The sequence below is a fragment of the Podarcis liolepis genome (assembly GCF_965112155.1).
Source record: "Podarcis liolepis genome assembly, chromosome: Z".
In the NCBI taxonomy this organism is placed as follows: Eukaryota; Metazoa; Chordata; class Lepidosauria; order Squamata; family Lacertidae; genus Podarcis; species Podarcis liolepis.
The window spans coordinates 18,477,974-18,494,353 of record NC_139570.1 but is presented as its reverse complement, the minus strand read 5'-3'; the positions used below and the strand labels follow the sequence as shown (position 1 = coordinate 18,494,353).

The window sequence follows — 16,380 nt, the reverse complement described above, 5'->3', positions numbered from 1 at the left end:
CGTAATTGGAGCAAATACTTATTAGTTTATTGATCCGCTTTGCATGAAGGAAGGAACAAAGTGGGAGAGATTGGCAGCCTGCACTAGCACACTGCCCGTGCCAGATAAGCCAGCAAGTGTGTTGTACCAATAGATGCAAACGCAGCTACCATCTGAAGTCCTCCAGCCTAGCTAACCACAATCCTGTAGCTACAGTCCACACCATGGGAGCAAATGTAAGGTTTGGAAGCTAGGGAAGTGACCATTTCCTGCCAGCCTCAGCAGAATTTCACCTGTAAAGTGCAAGAAGCAATCCCAGCCGCGCTAAATTGGTTCTAATGCGATTATATAAAATGGTTGGGTTTTACATCCCCAGTGAAATACAGGGAAGTGTTTATGCAGGGAAATATTACTGTACAAACAGCGAAAACCTATCACAAATATATGTATTTGTGGTATCTCCTTACTGGCTTAATCCAGAATGGCTTTTCTTGCTTTTAGCACCACGCTGGCTTTCATCAGCACAAGCTTCTTACTGCGAAAATATAACCATTGTTCCGCTCACACTGGGCAAGCAAAAAAACAATTCTTGCTGCCTATAAATGGCTGTGCATTGCGGTTTGAATGGATGAGGGCTGAGTTCTGCTTTGTGCACATGGTGAAACCGTTACGTGATTATTTGTGTGAGATCCAGATATACGCAAAGCTTTCGAAAGCACGTTAAACAGAAGCAGGGAAATGTAGTTATAGGACAAAGAGGGAAGGAAGGCCTGCGCAGAAAATCACCACATACCTTGAGGACAGCAAACGGCAATTCACCCAACCCTGAGAGTCAAAGTTTTGAACCTCTCTGCATTTTAATTTAACATAGAAGCTCCACCATCAGCATATGCAATCTTTCCTCAGTCTGGAGAGACAGCAAAATAAAGCCCTCAGTTAATTTGTCTTCCTTCCTCAAATATCAGGATGCAAACATAGCTGTCAAGTGTCCCTTATTTGAAGGGACAGTCCCTTATTCCAGCGCCATGTCCCACTGCTGTCCCTTATTGATGGATGTCCCTTAAATGTCCCTTAAATGATGTCCCTTAAATTTCAAAGGAAGCAGCTCCTCTCCCTCCCTCCCTGCTGGCCAGGGATGAGGGAGGCTCCAACTGTGTTGCTTGGCTGTGTTGCTCACCCAATAAGAAGTCAAAGAACGACTGGGGGGTGGAGCTTGCATGCCTTGTGTGTGGCTAGTTAATGCAAGCTGAGGGGTTTTTTGAATGCTGGATGCCATTTTGTTGCACGTGCTGCTGCAAACTTTGCAGTGCGAAGCCAGGCCGGTGAGCCATCTTAAGTTGAGGCTGCATAAGCCTTGTGGGGCATGTGATTCAGATTCTATTCAATTGAACCTCTGGTTACAAAGTTGGTTGGACAGTGTTCTCGAAGCTACCCAGCCTGAGTTTGACCAGACTGCAGGAGGACAGGAAGACTGGAGTGCCTGGAACAGGTGAGGCTGCAGGCCCCTTATTTTGGCTGCTGGTCCCTTATTTTCAAATCTGTAAGTTGACAGCTATGGCAAACAAAGCACTATCCTCTCAAATTACTCAACATAGTACAAACTTGTTCTCTGCACCAAAAGTGCAAACAAAAGGATGCAAGTGCAAAAGGTATCAAAGAAAGCTCTCTGGAAGCTGCAACTGTCATTCAGTGATAAGCCTGCATGTGAGAAAACAGCCTTTGAACGGCTTCTGTTTGCTTCAATGCATAGCTGTTGCCAGCATCCTTTTACGCGGCTGATTCCGAAGCATTCCAATTTTAGCCATCCTGGCTTGTACTTTTAGTTAGATCTCTCTCTCTCTCTCTCTCTCTCTCTCTCTCTCTCTCTCCCTCTCTCTCTCCGCCAAACACACACCCTCTGCCTGACTTTATTAAAAGGCGATTTTCTAGACCATTAGCAGCAGCACAGCCTAGCTAATACAGCTGCAAAATAGAGAATCAATGAGTGGACTCTGCGATTAACTTTGCTATTAAAAATGAATTTCAGTTCGTTATAACAGCTCACACGCTTATGAGAGCCAGGCAGGTATGCTTAATCCTTTGCAGCAATGAAAGGAGATAAGGTGCAGTCAATCTCCAATGAAGACTGCATCGCTGAGGATGCCTGAAGGGACAGAAAAGAACTTCCAGGGGGGAAGACATGCCTACTAAAGAGATGTAATATCCGTCCAGAGCGGCAGGTCTGGAATGAAGGAATCTGCCTTGCACCGAGTCAGACCACTGGCCTATCTAGCACAGTATCGTCTGCACTGAGTAGCAGCGGTTCTCCAGGGTGTCAGGGCAGAGGTCTCCCCCACCCTTAGCTGGAGGTGCCAGGGATTGAACCCGGACCTTCTGCATGCAAAGCAGATGTTCTGCCACTGAGAACGACCCTTCCTGAGGTCTGCAGGGAGAGCTCTGTAAATCAAGCCAAGCCATGAAGGATGGCCACCTGTCACGGATGCTTTAGTTGAGATTCCTGCATGGCAGGGGGTTGGACAAGATGACCCTCAGGGTCCCTTCCAACTCTACAATTCCATGAATCTATGTCTCATTAATGCTACTGCCTTGAGCATCCCTCTACTGCTTCACAACATCTGTGATCAGTTTTCCCCATAATCTTGATCACCAATGCAATGCCTGCAGGCACATATGAGCCCATAGAGGCCTTAGCTCGTGCCTGCAGGGTCCCCACCACCACCATGGCACACACTTAATTTAGGCTTGACCAAATCATTCTCTTACAGTCAATAAAGTAGGTTGCAGTGGCTTGCAACAGTAGTTACTTCTAAAAACACCTCTGGAAAATGCTTTTTTCTGCAGCTTTCTCTATACTGTATTCCAAAGCTTTCTGCTTGGTGTGTTAACCATTTCGATGCTTTATTTTGTGATTGGCCTTTATATTTCGGTCATGCATATAAGGCAGCATAAAATAATATTGCTAATAAATAAATAAAACCGAGCAGCAATACACAGAATCTGGGGCCTGAATCTTTCAGTAGAAAAAATCCTTTACAATATCAGGAGACCTTGGCCTTAGGCAGGTGGGAAATAAACAAAACAAAAAACACCCCAACTTTATTGGCTATTTATTTGTTAAGATTTCCTACTTGCTCTTCACCTTAAGAACCCAGGGCAGGTTACAAGAATGTAACGACACAATACAAAAATCAGTTAAATGGGATGACACAGCTCAGTTAGTTAGAGGGTGCTGCTGATAACACCAAGGTTGCAGGTTCAATCCCCGTGTGGGACAGCTGCATATTCTATGATTCTATGATCTACCACATAAAGAATAGGGTAAATCCTAAAAAAAACATACAATTCAGAAGGTCAGCATTTCGAATCCCCGCAACGGTGAGCTCCCGTTGCTCGTTCCCTGCTCCTGCCCACCTAGCAGTTCAAAAGCACGCCAAAGTACAAGTAGATAAATAGGTACTGCTCCAGCGGGAAGGTAAATGGCGTTTCCGTGCACTGCTCTGGTTTGCCAGAAGCGGCTTAGTCATGCTGGCAACATGACCCGGAAGCTGTCTGCGGACAAATGTCAGCTCCCTCGGCCTATAGAGCGAGATGAGTGCTGCAACCCCAGAGTTGTCTAGGACTGGACCTAACAGTCAGGGGTCCCTTTACCTTTACCTAGACAGTAGTGAGCTAGATGGACCACTGACCTGGCTATGCACAAGGCACCTCTCTATGTTCTGACCACAGAGACCCTACAAAGCTCCAAGGATAAGCTAAGAAACAGCTCTCCGCCACCCGTGGCCACAGACCCAAATGGCCGACTCAGAAAAGCCTGTGGATTTAGTCTTTATATTCTCCTAGCCACACTGGGAGAATACTGAGCAGGGCGGTCCACTGCCCCACAGAAGACAGCAGCCCTCACATTGCAAAGTCTTGCAGCCTATCTTTGCATCATCCAGACAGCGCAAGGGGAGGAGTCAGCATTGTAAGAACCCTGCCAAATCAAACCAAACCACCTTCTGTTCCAATATCCTGTTTACCACAGCAGGCAATAAAATATATTTGGATAGGAAACCCTCAAGAAGAACATGAGGACAACAGTCCTCTCCCTCTGCTGTCCCCCAGCAACTGGCCATTCAGGTGGCAAATAACCATCTTGCCTTGTTGTCACCAGTAAACTTATCATTGGTGAATTTGTCTATGATTCACTTTCATTTGTTTTATTTTATTTTAATTAATTTTTAAAAAAACTTATTTATTGATTTTTCACAAAAACAAAAAAACTCTACAAATTTTAACATAAACGTAAGTTATTTTATCAGTTGACTTCACGTCCTCCCCTTCCACGCTTTCCATATTTACCCTTGAAACCTGCACTATTCAATACATCCATTTAAACCTATTTATCTTTAAAAAAATTAACGCTCATATTTCAAGTCCTGCTCACGTTTTCATCTCGCTTTAGCAACACTTGAAATGCTTTATAAAAGTTCCTTAGTCCCCAAGGAAGTTTTCATCATTTGGGTCTCTAATCTTTGCTGTTAATCTTGCCAGTTCCGTGTATTCCAACGTTTTCCAAAGCCATTCTTCCTTTGCTGGGACTTCTCCTCCTTTCCATCTTTGGGAATTACAGTATTCGTGCTGCTGTCATTAAATACATAAATGTTAATAAACGTTTTTAATTAAACTAAGCTATGTATAGACTAAACTATGTATAAGGCATTTATAAACTGCTTAATACGCTTAAGCTGTGTACCGTATTTAAAAAAAAGATCGCTATCATTAAGACCAAAATGCAACCTAAAACCAATAAAGCATTAGAATAAAGGCAGATAAAAGTAAGTAACAGAGGGATTCAGGAGATTTTGGAGCCATCTAAGCTTCAGCATCAGTAAAAAATGAATGGCGTGCTCTTGGATGTAAAATAATTAAGTTGCTGGATAGGATATTAAGATCCAGGGCCTCCATGTTAGCATTGTCAAGAAATACTACCTGTTTTGCATGCAAGGCCAGTAGGACAGGCAGAGCTCAGAAGCCTCAAATGGCAGACAAAACAGTGATGCCAGGAGAACAGGTTTAGATCTGCTAGATACTAGGAAACATTAAGGGACAATTATGATCTTTGTGCTAAGTGATGCAGGTGCAGCCGGCTTTCATTCCCAGTCGGTGGACCAGAGTGAACACTCCTTGACTCTGGTCCTCCAACTATGCTCCACCTCCCAGCATGCCCAATTGGCCAATTCAAATATTGATGTGGGTGGGCTATCCAGCCGTCCAATGGCTGGCCACACCAAAAGGAATTTCACCCCCCAGGGATGGAGGGGAAGCCTGTGATAGGTCACAGCTGCTGCCCACTCCCGAGCAGGGCAAGCAGCCATTATGGGACAAGGCAAGTCTATACAAAAGGGACAGGCTCCATGTGAAAAGAATCAGAACCAAATTGCCAGAACTTGATATAAAAAATGGTTTGCAGAGCTTATTGCTCACCAAGGGTCAAGCTGTGCATAATGTTCAGAAAGAGCAACATCGGAAGCAATTTTCAACAGTATGGAAAGAAAAGCGTTATTTACTCCTTCCCCCGTGCCACAATCCAATCTGGCTGGTGGTGGGGTGTGGCAGCAGCTTTTTAGGCAAGGTATAGACAGTTGTAAGGAGGTGCTCCACACAATGTATAGTTTGATCCTAAGTTCTCCGTTAGCTGGGAAGGAACACTAATGCCACACAGAGCTCTTGCATGACCAGGATTGTGCAAAGTACAGAATGATGTGTATTAGCTCAATTTGTATAGCTTACATGGAGCACTGGATATGGATGGCGCTGTAATCTAAACCACAGAGCCTAGGACTTGCCGATCAGAAGGTCGGCGGTTGGAATCCCCGCAACGGGGTGAGCTCCCATTGCTCGGTCCCTGCTCCTGCCAACCTAGCAGTTTGAAAGCATGTCAAAGTGCAAGTAGATAAATAGGTACTGCTTCGGCGGGAAGGTAAACGGTGTTTCTGTGTGCTGCTCTGGTTCGCCAGAAGTGGCTTAGTCATGCTGGCCACATGACCCGGAAGCTGACTGCGGACAAACACCGGCTCCCTCAGCCTATAGAGTGAGATGAGCACACAACCCCAGAGTCGTCCGTGACTGGACCTAACAGTCAGGGGTACCTTTACCTTTACATGGAGCTCAGGAGTCATCTTTCTTACTGGAGATTTGCGTTCTGTGGGTGCAAAATCTTACTGTTTTATTGTCTCTGCACACAGCTCTGGTGAAGATCTGTGACAGGCACAGGGATGCAACTGGCATCATAAAGCAAAGGGGAGAAGATTCAATCTTTCTCTGCAACACTCACATTTAAAAACAGAGGCCCACATTCAATTGCCGAGACCTGAGCAATGCTGTGCGTAGCACCCACGCTGGTCTTTCTGTGTGGGTGCAACCGTCCACAAAGCCTATTCTCATAAACACCCATGAGCCTGGAAGACAGAAAGAAAATGCTAGCCTATGCTGACTCCAGCCTGCAGCAAGCTAGTTGCTTGCCTTCACTGTGTGCACAAAGCACAACTCACAGTGCACCCTTACAAGTAACACTAAGAAAGGATTAGTAGTTGCACATCAAACACCTCTCCCAGCACACAGCAGTATGTGTACACAGTGCACTAACCAGGAAATGAAGGTGCAGAAATTCAGCATGGGGCAGCCTTTTCCCACATCTTTTCTTACTGCCATGAAAGGATTGTGGCAGAAACCATCACAGGGGCCTTCAAAAGATCTGGGTGAGTGTACCCTATCCCTGACATCTATGGATGATTGCAGTGCCAGATTTCCTTTCCCCACATTGACATGCATCTATTCCCACCCACCCATCTGCAGGCTTCAAGTTCCCAAGCTATGTTTTCGTGCTGTGCATACAAGACACAGCCATAAACACATACGGGAAGCTCAGACCTCTGCCTTCCCTACTGGGTTTTCTGCTCATTAATCAGCACAACTTAATGGAGCTGTTCGTTCAAACAGAATAAGCCAGAGCCCTCATTAAGCCAGAAGTGTATGAGTGCTCTCTAGGAGAAAAAAAAATTAAGAAAACAAAACACTAACTCATGCTGCAACCAGGCTTACAAATCAATGAATTGAGGAGGGCAGGGCTGTGGTCCACACCCAAGCTTCTCTATCATTCAGGGAATTGCAAGGGGCTTGAAAGACCATCTGGTTCAAATGTCTACTGGCTTCAAAATCAGCACAGGAGCCAATATCTTCTCAGCTGGGGAGCATGGCCTGAGCCATTTTTTTGCCAGAATACAACACTAAACTAGGCAATTCCAAGAAGACTTTTGAGAAGCTACCACAGCTCAGTGGTAGAGCACAAGATTTGCATGCAGAAGGTCCCAGGTACAGCCCTGAGCACCTCCAGTTAAAACTTTAAATGGAAGTTTAACCTCAGGAAGAAATTTACATCAGAATCCACTTATTCAGGAAGTTTTGCATGGAAACTCCTGCTAAACTGAAGGGGGTGGAAATGTCTCCATTTTAGCAGTGCCTTGCACCTGACATCATTAGGCAACTGACAGGTAGGCACGCCAATCCTGAGCAAGGATTTCATCCCAGGTGCCTCCAGTCCAAGTTCAGTCCTCCTCCCCACTACATCACAACTGCTTCTGCCAGCCTTGGTGACCCCAACCAAAGTCTGACGGGGAAGGAAAAGAAAAAGGTGGTATCTGCATTGAAATCATTCTGAAACATGTCTGATTCTACCTCCAACCTAGTGGGCTTCTTTGCTTCTGCTGCCCCCATAAGAAGACTATCCCCAGAATCTAACACCCAAGAAGGCATCAAGGAGAGAAGCTAGAAGGTTTTAAACAGCCCGCCCGCCCCAGAGACTGCCTTTACGGCTCTGGGTTCCCATTCAGATTCATCTTCAGCAGGGATGAGGGAACTGTAGTCATCTAGATCAGAGTTTCCCAAACTTGGGTCTCCATCTGTTTCTGGACTACAACTCCCATCATCCCTAGCTAGCAGGACCAGTCTTCAGGGATGATGGAGACTGTAGTCCAAAAGCAGCTGGAGGCCCAAGTTTGGGATTACAAATCCCACCATCCCAGACCACTAGCCATGCTGGCAGGGTCTGGTGTTCAACAACAGCTGTAGGACCACAGGTTCCCCATTCCCCGATCAACAAATGCAAGGCCATTAGCACCATGAGTGGAGCCGTTATGGGAAGCCAAAATGAAGGAAAGCTTGGCTTTGCCTGAAAATCTAAATATGCTTCACCAAAGAAAAAGTGGTGCTCTGGGGAACTCCCTCCCCCCTCCAAGCCAGAATTCACTCCACAGCTTCATTTGGGACTTGATCTTCAGCAAATGGTGAGATTCTACATGTATCAACAGAAAACACCATTATTATTTTTTTCAAGTGTAACCAGAAGCACTCACAATCAAGAGCATTAGTCTCTCCTGGAAAATCCAGGACCTGGAAACCACAGCCTGGAGGGAACTGTCAGCAAATCTTGCCTCAGGCCTGTCAGTACTGCATGAGGTTCCACTTTACTTCCTGGGATAATTCAAGTCTTCCCCCATCAAAATTGACCAAAAGCCCCACTAGGGACCAGAAGAATTTCTTTACAACCCTGCCTGATTGAGCAAATCAACTGCCTCGAGCTGGGAGCACACAACTGCCAAGGCAGAACAGGCGTGTTACACCATCTGCTGTTGACATGACAGTCCCGGGTCTTTAAATAGCCAAGGGTCAACCACAGGAGCTCAGAAAGCATGCATCTCCGTCCCAAGACACAGGCGTGCAATAGCAGCACACAAGACCCATCCAGCTGTCACCTCGCCCATCCCTGTCAGCCAAGCAAGGAGGTTTCCATCATACTTGGCAAAGGGAAATGTTCCAAGGGAGATGTTGCAAATGAAGGGCCATAGCTCAGTGGCAGAAGACCTGCTTTGCAGGTAGGAGGTCCCTGGTTCCATCTCTGGTGTGTCCAGGTAGGACTGGAAACAGCTCTATTCTGAAAACCTATACAGCTGCTGCCAGTCAATTCAGACAATACAATAGCTGGAAAGACCGGTAACCTGACTTGGTATAAAACAGCTTCCTATGTCCCTAAGAATACTTATCAATAGCAACTATTTTATTTTTAAAAAAGCAGGTTTGCTAAACAACTTATCACAGAATCCCTCACTGAGAGACTTGCTGTAGCCACAGACCTGACTCTTTCATGAAAAGTAGAGGAAGCATCTTAGGATACACTACGAAAAAGAGTGACTCTACTTGCTGCTGGAGTTACAGAGACAATTCTCTGGAAGTACACTGGTCTTTGCTAATTTCCGCACAATGATTTCTTCCTAATCTCCCCTTGAATGCCTAGGAATTTACGCAGCCGACAGAATGGCAACCTTTCTCCAGCTCTGTTCTGTTCGCGTTTCAGGAATGATAAGAAAAGGCAACATGAAAAATCTAACAGTAAATCTAACACAGCCTTTGTCAGCCAGGTGTCCTCCAGATATATTGGTCTACAATTCACCACGGTAAGGGCTGGTGGAGAGCTGCAGTCGAAAACATCTGGAAGACCCAGGTTGGCAGAGGCTAATCATACAGACACACCACTTTAAAGTTATTTATCATCTTCCCCAGTGCCACTTTAAGACTCCACCTGCCATCATAAAGGCTTCCTGTAAAGGCAGCCACAGAGCAAAGCACTGGACACACATTAGCCTATATCACTTGTACATCACAACAGCACAGCTTGCATTCTGGTTCCGATCAGTCAAAATAATTGCGAAATCACCCTTGAACTTCAACAAGACTCCTAGTGAATGCTGCAGTTTGTGAAGACTCAACTCAAAAAATGCTTTTGGGTCAGCAATGTTGCAGTGGGTGGGGAGTTAAGATGATGATGAAAGGATTCTTGTTAGGCCCTGGACCAAAGTTCAAATGCTCAGCACCAGCAACTCTCTGGACACTGCACTCTTGAGGAATGCAAAGCAGTTTGAGGCTCGCAGAAATCTGTACGATATCCAGCTCCTTACAAGCTGCAGCTGCTATTTTGGACTGTGAAGTCCAAGTTAAGTCACCATCCACTGAAGACTGCAAATTCCAAAGTTGTTGATGTAAAGATGTGTTCAGGGAAGACAATGGCAAATTATACAAAGGCAAGAGGGATTGGGGGGGGGGTTAGCACACTGTAACTCCCTCTTTGCTGGGGTCAGGTAAGGCCACTGAGTGGCAGACAGAAGCTCTAACATGCAAACCTCTCTCCAAGGTTGCTGAATCTAAATAATCCAACAGCCCACAGCATCTGAGCTGCAAACAATATCAGAGATGTCTGTCACTAAATACTAATATAAAATGTGGAGTGAAACACATCACAGGTAAATATTTTGTTTCAAGCCTAAGTAAACCTAATAGCTTCGGAGAATTCCAGCTCTTAGGTTAAACCCTGAATATTCTGCACCGTATCAAGTTTCTGTCTTTAGCCCACAGAAAACATGATACGTGCCAAAGCCATTGGCACCGTTAGTGCAAGCAAAATCCCTAGAAGGCGACAGCTTAAATCTTCTCAATTGTCATCAAGCCACAGACCCAGAAATTGATTCTTCCAAAGTCCTCCACGACAGCCTCATACATCCACCGTGCTTTCCTCTGTCCAGACAAAAAATGCAGTGCCAAAGCAGAAAAAGAACCTGCTGTCTAAACTTCAGCCCGACCTGAAAATTTCACATTGCCCAAAACTGCAGAATTTAGTTAAGCTGCAGTTCAGTTTGCTACCCAAACCAGGAGAACAATAATCTTAAGACACCGTGGACCTTGCTTCAGTGACGCAACTGGGAACTTGCAAATGAAAGAGGACAGGATTAGATCTGAAGTGGGGAGGGCAGAGGAAGGATGCTGCAACCACATATTCTACTCAGGATGGAAAAAGCAGAGAAAGAACCCAAGGATGCTGTCCTTCCTCTACAGGGGCAGCCCGCTAGCTAAGGGTGGCAAGAGATGAAGCAAACCAACCAGTGGATGGCGTGCAATTATCTTTCTCCACCACCCCTTCCAACTTCAGTGTCTCAGGCTAGCACCTGGGAGAGAAAACTTGTTTCAACTGGTGTTACCTGGTGGTGCACCTGCCCTCCCGCTCGGCTCTGCTGGCAGCTCCATTAATCCCCCCCTGGCAAACCACCCACAATATTGCTGCGCTCCCAAGAGTCAGGTATGCACCTGGAAGAGAGCCAGAAGAATTCAGATGTGGAACCACAGCCAGGAGAGGGGAGCTCAGGGTCAGCAGGGCCATGGCTGGGGACACACACCTGCCACCATGTCAGAAGTGCGTAGGCACAAGTGTTCCGAAGTCTGCAGTGCCAAAGGGGATTGGTGGGGTGGCAAAGGAAGGGGCCACCTTACCACCACCTCAGCTCTTTGGCAGAAAACTCAACTCTGCAAAATACTGAGGAAAATTCTGAAGCGGGGGCGGGAGGGGGCCGGGAGAGGGTTGCCCCTCTGCCAAAAGGCGGGGGCGCAGGCCACTTCACGCTCACATCCTTGCACATCACAAAGCACCACATCCACGCTCCAAAATACGCACTTCTCTACCTTTCAAACAGTGCAACCTAAAACTGACACACACACACACACACACCCCGCGCGCGCGCCGCCCTACTAGCCATTCCTGCAGACCGGCTGTTAACCCCTTCCTTCCCTCCGCTTCTCCCAAGCCAAATCCAAGTACTCACAACCCGTGGGAGCCGATCCTTTCCCCGCCCGCCTGGAGGAAACCTACTTCCTCCGCTCTTGGTTATGCCCCCCTCAGTTAACCCCTTCTTGCCTGCACAAGAGGTTCAACACCTCTCTCCCATCTCTGGAGTGGGCCCGCCAGTCCGCGACACCCAGCCTCCCCCCACCACCACCCCACCACTACCCCGCACGCCCTCCGCTCTTCTCTTGGGGCGATCGCTGGAGCGCAAAGGCCACCTCCTTTGCGCCGCGCTGCGCGAGCCCTCTCGTCGGGGCGGCGACCACCGCCCGCCCGTCCAGGGCTCGTTCCTTCGGCGGCGGCGTCCTTTCTACTTACCAGCCGGTGCGAGGAATCTCCGCGCCACCGCCGCTGCTGCCGCCCGGCTGTCATCTTGCTGGAAGCGCGGAGAGGAGGAGGAGGAGGAGCCGGCGCAGAGAGCGCGGAGCTGCCGGTCGGGGAGCGTGTGCGGGAAGATAGGGAGAGAGGGAGGGAGGCGAGGCTGGCCCGGCCGATGGGAGGAGAAAGGGAGGGCAGGAAGGAAGCCGGAGCCACAGCCGCGCACTCCTCCTCCTGCCCGTTGTTCCCTCCTCTTGGCCGGAGCGTCCCCCCCGAGCGAAGGCGAGACGCAGACCGTCCACTTCCAAGCGCGCACCGGCCGACGGACAATGGCAGCAGGGGAGCCGGCTGAGGGGCCGCCCTCCACGTGCTGGCTCTGAGGACGGCAGCCGTCGCTAGAGGGCCTTCGGGAGACCGCAGGAGGAGGAGGAGGAGGAAGAGAATCAGCGGACCGGGAGCCCTTCGTCGCGGCAGAGGCGGCGACGTCAAATCCTAAATCAAACTCGCGTCGCATAATCAGTCGGTAGCACGACCTGGCGGAGGAGGCGGCCCCCTTTCATAATTACACATAAAGCAGGTCTCGTGGCACCTTTTAGAGACAAGCAAGATTCACCACCTTGTGCCAGATGAATTGTGGCATAAGCCTTTCCTATATTGGAGTCCTGTCCAACAGAAGCAGGAAGGGCTTGTTATTACATTGATGTGCCAACTTTCTTCCAAACAGCTCAAGGTGGCCTACATAGTTCTGCTCTACATTCTGTTCTCACAACAGCCCTGTGAGGTAGAGAGACTCTGGCTGTGAGCACACCATACGTGTAAAGCACATTACTTCCCCTAAGAATCCTGGGAACTGTCTACTGGAAATTGTGGCTCTACGAAAGGTTAACTAGTTTAAATATACAGCCGTACCTTGGATCCCGAACGCCTTGGTACTCGGATGTTTTGGCTCCCAAATTTCGCAAACCTGGAAGTGAGTGTTCTGGTTTGCGAACATTCTTTGGAACCCGAACGTCCAGCGGGGCTTCTGCAGCTTCCGATTGGCTGCAGGAGCTTCCTGCAGCCAATCAGAAGCCGCACTTTGGTTTCCGAACGTTTTGGAAGTCGGAACAGACTTCTGGAATGGATTCCGTTCGACTTCCAAGGTACGACTGTATGGCGTTTATGCAGCCTACAACTGCCCCAAAGTCACCCAGTGTGCTTCCTGGCCAAGTGGGGATTTGGACACTCGTTTCCCAGGTACCAGTCCAGTACTAACAACTGCAGCACACCGATTCTCATCATTGGCTAACCAGGCCCAACAAAGTATTGCCTTCAATTGGGCCAAATGACCATGAAATGGAAAAGGCACAATAATCTGCAACTTCTGCCTATGGGCTCAAGTGAATATGAGATAACCAGAGTGACCAGTATCAACAGCTGTGGCCGTAAATTTTGTACAGTTCTTAAACTAAGGCTGCAATTCTCTACTCAATGGATTTCTGAGCAGACATTTATAGGATCGTTCTGTTGGCTTCCAATCCTAAACACTATTGCTAGGGCGTTAAGTCCCATTCGAGACTTTTTTTATTTATTTAAAAATATTTATATGCTGCTCTATCTTCCTACATGCTAAAAAATATATACAGTCATACCTTGTGTTGCATTTGCTTCAGGTTGAGCATTTTCAGGTTGCGTAACGCGGCAACCTCGAAGTACCGGAAAGGGTTACTTCCAGGTTTCGCCACTCGCGCATGCGCAGGCGCTCAAAATGACATCACGCGCAAGCGCAGAAGCGGCGAATTGCGACACACGCAGATGCGGGTTGTGTTCTGCTCAGGTTGCGAACGGCGTTCCAGAACAGATCCCGTTCGCAACCAGAGGTACCACTGTAGTGCCTTCACGCTGTGTGTCAGCAACAGTGTGAGAAACAGCAGGCAGGCCCAGGCAAACTGCTTAACGAGATAAGGAGGTGTTGTGAAGTGCCTCCCCATCCACCCCCAACCCATTAAACAGGCCTGCAACAAAGTTCAGTGGTGGGTGAGGCCCTTCCCATAGCAATTTAGTAAACCACCATGTAGAATCCCTCTGCTTCTACCCCTCTATTAAACATGCATGCAGGAAGGTTTAAGGGGGCTCCTCTGTAAGGTGTATCCCCCTCCTTTAAGGGACTTAGGAGGGGAGGGGCTTGGGGTGGCTGTGGTGGGATAGGCAAGGGGGTGGGCGAGGCTTAAAGGGGGAGGATTTGGTCAGAGGCAGGGGGAAGGACAGAAGGGTATGTAACGCTGGCGAGTAGGGGCAGCAGTCCTTATTTAAAAAAAACAACCAAGCTGGTATACAGCAAATCATTATGCTAAAGAACAAAGACAATGAATCAGTATAATACCATAAAATAGTGATGCATATGCTATTTCACCTGACAGCAGTGTGTGCAGGCTGCATTGTTGGCATCCGTCTGTCTTGAGAGGCAATGGATGAGTGTACCTGCGGGTGGGGTGAGGTCAAACCGTTGGAAAGTTTCAGTGCCTGCTGTGGCTGCAGAGACCGATACAAGAGAGACATGTTTTGTTGCAGCTCGGGCAGATGAAAATGTTCCATGGCTTCTCTACATTACTGATCAGAAAATGCCTGCTTGGGCAAATATATTGGAAAGCACTTGGCAAGAAGGGAGTACAGTTTGCATGTCAGTCTTCTGAGTAAACAGGCACAGGGTTGCACTGTAAGTGCTTTGTGCACGTTAAAAGGATACATCCCTGCCCAATATTTAAATAAAAGTAGATGCAAGAGACACAAAAGGAAAGCCAATCGAGACAGGGCACCTCCATAAGAGTGAACAGCCTGCTGGATCAGGCCAATGGCCCATCTGGTGCAGTATCCTGTTATCATAGCGGCCAGTCAGATGCCTCTGGGAAGTCCGAAAGCAGGATCTGATCACAACAGCACTCTCCCCTCTTGCAGTTTCCATTAGCTGGTATTTGGAGGGATACTGCATCCAAGAGTAAAAGGAAAACATCACCATTGTGAGTAGTTGGCACTGAGAGCCTTTCCGAGCTCTGTTCTTTGACTGACTGGCTGATCAAGTAGAAATCCTAGGAAGGAGAGAAAATCTGTTCCCTGGTGATCCCTGTCCTTACCCCAAGGGTTGAATCCTGCACATCAGGCATTAAAGAAAGGGCTGGGGCAAATTACCTCCAAGGCCGCTTCCAACCCGATGAATTTCTATAGCTAGCGCCTGCCCATTGCCCAGTTTAATATCCCAATATCCAGAAAGGAAAATTAGCAGGCAGTGGACCGTTCTGCCTCTGCTCACATTCCCAAATAATGGCTGTACATCACTGGCTGCCCTAAGTTAAGGCTGAGTTAAGGCAGACCACATCCAAGCCACAATGTGGCAAATTTATGGGTGGTTGAAAGCAGATTTGTATTACACAGTAATTAAAAGCAACAACCCTTAATTCTAAAATACTGCTTAAGAACTTAAGTAGAGCTTTGCTGCATCAGACCAATGGCTCATCTAAGTCTTCCATTCCGTTCTCACAATAGCTAACCAGATGACTATGAGAAGACCACAAGCAAGACTTGAGTGCAACTGCTCTCTCCCAGCAAATGGTATTCAGAAGCATTCTGCCTTTAGCACAAATAACAAAGTTCGTAACAAGAGATAGCCGTATCCTCCATTAATTTTAAGCGTAGTTTGAAGTCATCCGTGTGGGCGGCCACACTGGGTCTTGTGTTAGTGGATTCCATAATTGAACTATGTGATGTATACTTCCTTCATGGATTTTAGTATTATGAGAAACTGAGAGAAACGTAACTCTGCCCACTTTATCTGCACACGCATAATTTTATGCATCTCTGTTACACTTCACTTTTTTGTAACCAAAAAAAGCCCCAAATGTAAACACACACAAAACCCCCTTTCCTCAAAAGGGAATTTCTCCAGTACTTTGATCATGTTAGTTACCCTTTTCTGAACCTTTTCCAGCTCTGCAGCCTCCTTTTTTGAGGTAGAATGGTGACCAGAACTGTATTCCAAGTATAGTCACATCATAATGTTGTATACAGTGGTACCTCGGGTTAAGAACTTAATTTGTTCTGGAGGTCCGTTCTTAACCTGAAACTGTTCTCAACCTGAGGTACCACTTTAGCTAATGGGGCCTCCCACTGCCGCCGCACAATTTCTGTTCTCATCCAGAAGCAAAGTTCTTAACCCGAGGTACTATTTCTGGGTTAGCAGCGTCTGTAACCCGAGGTTAAGAACTTAATTCGTTCTGGAGGTCCGTTCTTAACCTGAAACTGTTCTTAACCTGAAGCACCACTTTAGCTAATGGGGCCTCCTGCTGCTGCCGCGCCGCCACTGCATAATTTCTGTTCTCATCCTGAAGCAAAATTCTTAACCTGAG

At 47.4% G+C, this 16,380-nt stretch overlaps 1 protein-coding gene across 1 annotated transcript in view; it reads right to left on the bottom strand.

Annotated features, from left to right (window-relative positions):
* MID2 (midline 2) overlaps positions 1–12,393 on the bottom strand; it is a 211,496-nt gene extending 199,103 nt beyond the window's left edge. The window contains exon 1 of the mRNA XM_083484726.1: positions 12,002–12,393. The gene's annotated coding sequence lies outside the window, so the exon portion shown is untranslated. The remainder of the gene's footprint in view (positions 1–12,001) is intronic.
* Positions 12,394–16,380: the final 3,987 nt, after the last annotated feature.